A 9400-nucleotide genomic window follows, 5' to 3' on the forward strand; every position below is an offset into this window, starting at 1 on the left:
CTTTTTTCTGTGTGTTTGTGACCGTGGCAATGACAGCAATAATTTCCTTACGAAAAACAAGACAGACTTAGTTTGGAGATTTTCCTTTGGATTCTTAGCCTGAAATTGGGCTCCCTAGCCCTCCCAGTGTGTCTGTAAACTAGTCAATGTCCTTTTAATAAATTCCTTTTCTACTTAACTCTAGCTGGAATTGTTAGAAATCAAGAGTCCCAACTAATATAGCATCTGTTGAGGTACTTTCCAACATTTTGTCAACCTTATGAATCACTTTTTAAAAATACCTTCAAAACAATCCCTTTTTAAAAAAATCTGTTTTAAAAAGTCAGTCACAGACCTCATATTTTAAAGTATTTTAATATTACACAAAATGCATTTATTAAGTCTGTGCAACTTTAGCTCAGATGAAATTACACCATTCATCAGTCTAAAAATCCTAAAAATAAGATATATGCCTTCATCACTACTTTTAGATTGAGGATCACCAGGTTGAGATAATGTACACACTATGCAATAAAACCTCGTTAGTTCAAATTAAAAAGGAGGAAGGACTTTCCATGTCAATGTAAAAATACCAATTTTTAAAGTAATGAACTTTTACAATTTCCAAGTATTTACAATAAGTAACTACATCTAAATACCAACAAAGCATTACTAGAGATGATAGAAATCTACTAGAAATTACTAGAAATCTGCCAAGCTAGATTTATAGAATACATAACCAACCATACAATCAAGTTTTGTTGAGCGGGACCTGTATTTTTCAGGATTCTTTCTGTTTCAAATAATAGAAACTCAATTCAACTGGCTTAAATTCAAAAAGGGAACGTGTTTGGCATACAGAACTGAAAAATCCAGTTAGTCTGGCTTCAGGCAGCACTGGATGTAGGGGCTAAAAATCACTAGGACTCAGTCTACTCTCCACATTGTTGGGTTATACTTTCCTCTGTATTGGTTTTATTCCTGGGCAAGCCTTCCCCTACTGCTCGCAAGTTGGCTGCCAGAAGTTCTGGGCCCACATTTTTTTCTTTCAGCAATCTTGTCAAAAAAAATTTTTTTTCCCCCAATAGTTTCTTAGAAAGTCCTAGGTCTGACACAGATTTACCCAGCATGATCCATGTGCCATTTTTGGCCAAGAATATGGAGGACACTGAATGCCTATATTGGGATCACATTCCCGTTGCTAGAACCCTAGGATGACTTCAGCTCTATCAAACCTCAAACCTTGTAGAAGTGGAGAAGTTGTTCAACAAAGAATATTGGGATGCTACTACCAGAAGAAGAAGGAATGGGATGCTGGCCAGGCAGAAATAACAGCCATTTCACTAGAGGACCTTGGATTCTAAGAGCCACCTGGAGCATCAGGCTCCTCTCTAACACCACTGACTGTTACTCAGCTTCCACTTGTACACTCCTTGTGTTGATACATTTTTTTTCTCATTTGGCAATCCATTCTGTTGCCAATAAGTGATAAAGTTCTTCCTTATAATGAATTAAAATTTGCTTCCTTGGATTTTAAAACCATCAACCTGTCTACGCTCTGCTCTCTGAAGTATAGCATTTGCCCCTTCCTACCTTAAAATGATGTTCTTGGGCTTCCCTGGTGGCGCAGTGGTTGAGAATCCACCTGCTAATGCAGGGGACACGGGTTCGAAACCTGGTCTGGGAAGATCCCACATGCCGCGAAGCAACTAGGCCCGTGAGCCACAACTACTGAGCCTGCGCGTCTGGAGCCTGTGCTCCGCAACGAGAGGCCCGCGCACTGCGATGAAGAGTGGCCACCACTCGCCGCAACTAGAGAAAGCCCTCGCACAGAAACGAAGACGTAACACAGCAAAAATAAATAAATTAATTAATAAACTCCTACCCCCAACATCTAAAAAAAAAAAAAAAAAAAATGTTCTTTAAAATGTAAGGGGTCAGATATGATGCAAATCATGCTTCCCACCCGGTATTGTTTCCTCAGCCATTTCTCAAATGACACATTTTCTACGACCTTCATTGTCTTGGACACTTTTCCTCAAGACATTTTCTTATTTCTCTATGTTCCTTTTACTAGGGTATAAAAAATATGCTTCTATAAAAGAATACTTTGGGGAAGGATAAATGAAACAAGAAAACAAGATTACACCATGAAATACAGACTATCATTTTGTTAACTGGGGCCCATCTTTCTACCAGCAGTCCAGTTGGGTTAGGATACCAATCCTTGGATTTAGACATAAAGTGGATGCAATAGGCCACTTTATATTTTGTCTTGACTAGAGTGACCATAGTCTGCATTGCCTAGGACAGCCCCAATTATGCCTTCTGGGCTAGTGTAATTATGATTGGTGCCCTTTTCACTTTCAGAATCTCATGCTGGTCACCCTCGTCTTGAACCACTATCTATTACTGGTGTGACAGGTTATTCCACAGGCACAGGTGCACTAGGCTGTGAGCTACTTGAGGGACTATATTTGACCTTGTATTCCTAGAGCTTAGCTCAGTTCCAGGATATAGTAGATATTTAAATATATGCTTATTGAATAAGGGGGTGGATAAATCTAATCATATTGTTTTTAGCTTAATCACAAAACTTTGCACTTGTCCTTAAAAATACACATATAACTGGCAGATGCATGTTTTAAAACAAGTGATATGTTTTGATATGTTTAAGTGCTTAAAAACAGTTTACTACATATTTTTCAAAATAGTCTAAATATTTCATAGATAATGCCATAGACAGTGAACAATGGCCAAATAAATGAAATTTAATTAGTAAAAACTTAACTAGTAGAGTATCCATGTGCCCAGGACAGAGTTTCACAGATAGTAAATATTAAATAAATATTGCTGGAATCAAGACTAACTTCAAAAATATTTAACTATCACATGTATAGATTATGATGGTAAAGACTGAAAAAGTGAATTCAATAGATTTGGTCTTAGATATCTATGAGCTTAGTTTAAAACAGTGCAGAAGTACAGAACTGGCAAAACATTGGTTAAAATAAAATGCTTAGAGAAAGTAGCAATGTAGACTGTCAGAACTGTCACTCAAAGAATGATAGAGACCACCTAGTTTAATCTACTCTTTTTGCAAAGGAGTAAACTTGATCACAAAGAATAGACTTCTTGTTCAAGGCCACATGGTTAGTTTCTAGCAGAAACAGATAAAGAACGCAGGTTTTAAGCTGGAAAAGTACAGGGTTTTTACTTTCATTTAATGGGATCTTCTGTGTTAATGGAGTTAAACAGGAAAATATTTTAGAAATCTCTATTATTTTGTTTTTAAAGAAGGAATATTGATCAGCTGATTGATATTTCAGTGATCTTACTTTCATGTATAGCTAGAGGAGCATTCTAAATATAAAGGGACCACACTCCAATCATAAGGTTTCCCTATAGTACTTGTAGAGGGAATGCAGATTGAGTGAGTTATATGTAGGGTGACCAGATAATTTATCACCCAAATGGAAACATTTTGAGAATGAGAGAGGGTGCTATCAATAATTATGCTTGAACAATAGGCATAAACCAGGACTGCCCTGGGTAAACCAGGATGTATTGTCACCATAGACAAATGTGTACTTGTTTCATAGTTAATTGCTTTTTATTAGGGAGCTGTGGACAAGAATTCTGAAAATGGAAGTTGGGGGTAGGGGCTTTGTTGTATTTGCTATATTAAGAATATACCTTAGGGCTTCCCTGGTGGCACAGTGGTTAAGAATCCGCCTGCCAATGCAGAGGACACGGGTTCGAACCCTGGTCCGGGAAGATCCCACATGTCGCAGAGCAACTAAGCCCGTGTGCCACAACTACTGAGCTTGAGCTCTAGAGCCCGCGAGCCACAACTACTGAGCCCGTGTGCCACAACTACTGAAGCCCGTGTGCTGCAACTACTGAAGCCCATGCACCTAGAGCCCGTGCTCCGCAACAAGAGAAGCCACAGCAATGAGAAGCCTGCGCACCACAACAAAGAGCAGCCCCCACTCACTGCAACTAGAGAAAGCCCACGCACAGCAACAAAGACCCAATGCAGCCAAAAGTAAATAATAAATTAATTAATTTTAAAAAAAGAATATACCTTAAATAATAAATGAGTTTCTGGATTTGGATTTAGTCCAAGCAAATTACACATCTAGAGTTACATATCCAGAAATTATACATTTGTTATATCATTTGGGAGCATCAAAGTTAGTAAATAACATGAATCAGCTCTCAAATAGGTTGGGAAAATTACAAGTTCTTTTGAGACACCTCAACCCCTCTCCAATATCATTACTAATCACGAAAGCGATGCAAATGTTTTCAGTTTGTTCTTAACTTGGGTCACATTCCATTGTGGGATGATGTAAGAGTTTTAACCAAGCATAGAATAGTAATGAGAAATTTGGGAGATCCAGTTCTAAAACCTCGCCTTTGGTCACACAACTAGCACTTAGAATCTAAAAACATGGAACCTTTTGATTTGCAAGGTTAATTGTACACCTGTTTACTTTTGGCATATTTTCTAAGAGGTTAAACTGTAAAAGCAAAGAGTAAGTTATGGTCCACTTGTCCAAGAAAAAAAATAAGCCTATGAGTCTTGTAGTATTTTTCCTAGCTCATTGAATTATACAAGCTTGGCCCTCATATCTCTCCTCTACAAGCAGCTGAGGGCTCTTGACTTTTGCTTGTAGCTGGTGGTTTCCAGCTTGGCTACACATTAGAATTGCCTGGAGGGCTTCTTAGAAATCCTGAGGCACAGGCCACACCTCAGGTCAATGAAATGATCAGCTCCGGTAGCAGAACCAAGGCACCAGTATTTTTAACACTACAGATAATTCCAGTGTGCAGGCAAAGTTGAGAAACACTACTGCAGACCCAGCTCCATCCCTAGCTCAGGAATCATTTAAGGGGGTGATTTGAGGAGTGCTAGCACAGTGCTCTGAGGAGTCTGGAGAAGACAAACTCAAGTTACAAAGCTAGTATGACTTACTAGTTCCAGTTACTGATTTCCTAGATTTGCAGGTGGAAGTAAGAAAAAGAGGGATAATTTGCTTTAGACTGTAGTAGGCTTTATTTTTAAACCTGGGATCAGAGACTTAAATTAGGCTTTGGACATGTTACTTATTCTCACTGAGCCTCAGCTTCCCCATCTGTAAAATGGACCAATAACACCTGTTGCTGATCTGCTACAATTGCTTGTCTTGTTAATGAAACCAAACCTCTTCTCCTGTTTAACCTAGCTTTGGAAGATTCTATTCCTAAAATATCTAGTCCTGTCTTGATCATCTGATATTCTAGGATTTAGCCTCTGCCTTCTTTGTATGGATGCTTTCTCAATGACTATCTCTCCTTGACACCAGCTTGATGTTCGGATTTTGCTACCTGCTGACAGATTATCCTGATCTTATTTTTCCATGCACATATACATTTGTGTGCTGCCCCTTCTAGATTTCTTGTTTCTAGGCTCGTGCCACTCGACCACTGGCACATTCCAGAGCTACTTTCTGGATATCACTGATACCTGTTGTCTCTAAGTACACATATTTGGCAACAAGTTCCACCGCCCAACTAGACTTCTTCTTAGTACCTCTGATTGGGCGATCACCACAAATACTGCCTCAATCTTAGGGAATGTATTGGATTTATTCATTAAATCAGTATTTGTGGAGCATTTACCAAATCAAATCACTTTGGCTCTGCACTCACAATTTACAGAATCGTGGGGGAAGATGGACACAGAAGGTGTAATAAGGACATGGACAGGGACAGTTGTAGGCCTTGATCATCCCTATATCCTCTTTTCTCATCATAGCTTAACACTTTCACATTTGTTTATGTCACAAAATAGGATCGTTGTTTAAAAAATTATTTTAAATTTTTGTGGGGGGAGAATGGCAAGGAAAATGGTTATTGGCTATATTAAGTTATGTTGGATTCTCATGTTTTGCTCTACATGATTGGGATGATTTAGATTAAATTTTTTTTTTTTTTTTTTTTCCACACCATGCAGCATGCAGAACTTCCATGACCAGGGATCGAACCTGTGCCCCCTGCAGTGCGAGCACACCGTCTTAATCACTGGTCCACCAGGGGGAAGTCCAAGGATTAATTTTGTTTTGATAAATTTTCAAAGTTCATTTCCTACTCCTTGACATAGTGCAAGCGCACACTCAATTCTATTCTGGGATCATCTTCGTGAATGTAAAGCAAACTCCATACTTTTCCTTAGAAATAATTTAGTATGCCGTGTGGATGAGGTATCCTTTGGCTCTCTAAAAACCAATCTGGCTTTATTTGTCAGTTTCTATAAAGACCTTACAGGTATGTGTGCAAACAGGTCTAAAAGAGAAAAGGAATTTGATGGCCTTTCCAGCAATAGACATTATGGAGCAATCAGCGAGAATGTTATCTAAGCTGCCCTTTGACTATTTTCCCTTGACTGTGCTTATCAGTCCTGACTCCCCTCTGTGCCTTAATTATCTTTATGTTTTCTGTGGCTGCCAGCAACTTTATATCACATAACAGAGGAATGAAAATGACTGATTTTACCAGAGGCAATTGAGAAGTTATATATGGCTCACAGGAGTGATGGTGATGATGATGATGATGACTGTTATTATCTTAGCATTTTACAGAATTCAGAAGTGATTGGCTGCCTCCTGACCACTCTACTCATGACCATTTAACCTTGAAGTTGTCCAGTTTGCTTTGTGGTGATCAGGGCTGGCTTAGCAAAAATTACAAAGGAGGAAAAGGTTAGGTTTAGTAAATCTGTCTCCACTACTATATATCTAGTCTCCTTGTGTTGGTTTCCTAGGGTGCCCTCTGCTGGGCTCCAACCAGGAGTTCTAATTCTGGGCAACAGCCCATGAAACCCATGTATCAACACTCATTAAAAACTTACCATTTTATGTCGTATGTCATTGGAATCTTAGTATTTGTTTTCCAAGCTGACAATTAATCCAGGTAAATTAACCCATGTCAATGACTAATGTATTTTATTGTATAAATGGGAAAAAAAACAACACCCCTCCCAGATCACTTAAGTATATGTTTCCACAGTGACCTCATGGAGATAACACTTCTACTTAGAGTCTAATTTATTGGTGATTAATGGTGGGACTAGAGGTCAGGCATATGGAGAAGGCTGTGTTCTGAGAAATCAAATTAAACTGTGCGGGCAGCTATGCACTCCAGCTATCTATATGGCCAACCCTCACAGAGGTAATTTTTAATCTGCTAAGCAGGAAAAGATTGAACAACTTTGTTTACTTTTAGTTTTTATGAAGAATATTTTGAGCTCTTTTAGAGGGTATTGTCTAAATACTAATAATAGGTAAGTATGTGGCATTGTTTGGTGGATTAGTTTGTCCATAAAGATGTGTATAGGGTGTACATTCACTGGCATGACCTCTGTTGCCCTATGTACTTTCTTGTCTACTGAAATCAGTTGGGCAATCCCTGTCTGCAAGCACATTTCCCAAGAACCGGTTAGAGCCAGTCTTCATAAGAGGAACCTATTATGAAACCAGCTCCAGAGGATATTTACTTCGTTGAAGATCTACTGAAAGATACACTTGCTTGAAAATGAAATTGCTTTCTTTTGGCTTCCACCCAGCCCCTTGAAAACCAGAGAACCTTGGGGCTCAATTAGAATTAGATAGAGAGGGGAGACGACAGCCGGACTTGATGTGCTTTTTAAAACTTTCTCATTGTTTAAGCTGGTATTTTCATAACTGTTGAATGCATGTGTTTCATGAAGATCAGCTAAATCCATAACACATTATCAAATTAATAATGTGCCTGAGATTGGGAACCTGGAAAACATAGCTCAAATTTTTTGAAGGCTTACCTTTTTTTAAAAAGTTTAATGTGAAAGTTGTAACTTTCTCTTTAACCTATCTGTGTTTAAGACAAAAATAACATGTAGGTTGCTTTCAGGTAAGTTACTAAATCTTCAGTTAAATAAATGTTCCAGTAAGAAACATCACTATTAACTTGTGGCTCCTATGATCTAAAATTGTGTATCCCCAGGGTTATATGTATTCAAATTTGAGAAACACAAACTTAGAAGAATAGTGAGGGAGAGGATCTAGTCAGGGAAGAATGGGTATTAATGATTAATCTGTTGGTAAGGAGGATCAGCCCGAGTTCTGCTGTGGATGACATTCACAGGGGAACAGTGGCTTTTGATGATAAGATCTAGTACATAGTTGTACGGAGACAGGGATGTTAAGAGTATCTAGATAGCACTGGAGTTGAAGAGACAATAAAGTCAAAATACAGAGTCATAAAGATGGATGGGGAAGAGGCAGAAATGTGATTAAACCAGTGCACATTTCCTAGATTCCTTATAGACCTATGGCAATTGTATGAAGTAAATGGCATGGCAAATAAAGGAGAAAATCCTGCATGTTAACTTTTGCATGATAGCATCTGAAATATTAAAGTACATATCTTTTTAATCTTCAAAGTGCTATATAGTTTTTGTCACTAGTGTTTTATATTTATTATCTGGAATATATTTGTTCCAGAAGTTAATTTGTCTATAGGTTATTTGAAACTCAGAGCATGCTTTCCAATACAAAAAATCTTATTAACAGTGAGTTTTTCATGCCAGTCCCCAAAGTATTCAGCACATAGGATATCTGGAATAGATAAGGGGTAAGGGCCTGAGTATCTGTATTTTTTTTTTTTTTTGTAAACACACTTTGATGCACGTGATCTGAACAATACTGTGAGAAACACTATTATAAAAGGTTGAAGACCCTTGTGATAAGAGCAGGAGACTGAGGACACTGGCTGAGAGCTCAAGACAGGGTTGCCAGGGGGTACAGAAATATATTAAGTTGACTGCCTTCCCTACTACGATATCCAACAAGAGTAGTTACTTTGGCAATTAGGCGAAAACTGATGGAACCATGGGTGTACACATGACCTAAGGTAAGTCAACCAGATACTTTAACTTAAGAGTTTGCAAGTGGGGACAGATACACCAGTTAACCCCTGCTCGTTATCTGAAATGAAGAGATTTCCAGGGGCTACAAGGGAGCCAGGCATTTCAAAGGAATGGACCAGCAGGGGGCCAGCATCCATGGAAAAAGAATGAGAGACACAGAGAGAAGAGATGAGGAACCACGCGTTGTGGGTGGGGAAGGAGAGGGAGAAAAAGTAGACAAGGGAGAGAGAAAGAGCAAAAACAAACAAACAAATAAAAAAAAATAGAGGGAGAGAGTTTTCCCTGAAACCTGTCAATTTGTTGCTATAGATACCAGTCCCTCCTGTGGTCTGGGTTTTCTATGAAATATCTTTTGTGTCCTTCCAATTAATTCCTCTTTTTCACTTAAGCTAATTTAAATGTGCTCCTGATGACAGGACAACAAGGTTTTGGGAGAAGAGAAGACAAAATTGTATCTTATTCTCTCTGCTG

General features: G+C 38.5%; 1 long non-coding RNA gene across 1 annotated transcript in view; it reads left to right on the forward strand.

Moving 5' to 3' along the window:
- Positions 1–7789, forward strand: part of LOC309805669 — a 45362-nt gene extending 37573 nt beyond the window's left edge. Inside the window, exon 3 of the long non-coding RNA XR_014294281.1 lies at positions 5981–7789. This is a non-coding gene — a long non-coding RNA (uncharacterized lncRNA). The remainder of the gene's footprint in view (positions 1–5980) is intronic.
- The last annotated feature ends 1611 nt before the right edge of the window (positions 7790–9400 follow it).

This window comes from Mesoplodon mirus (genome assembly GCF_964341445.2).
Source record: "Mesoplodon mirus genome assembly, chromosome: 5".
NCBI lineage: Eukaryota > Metazoa > Chordata > Mammalia > Artiodactyla > Ziphiidae > Mesoplodon > Mesoplodon mirus.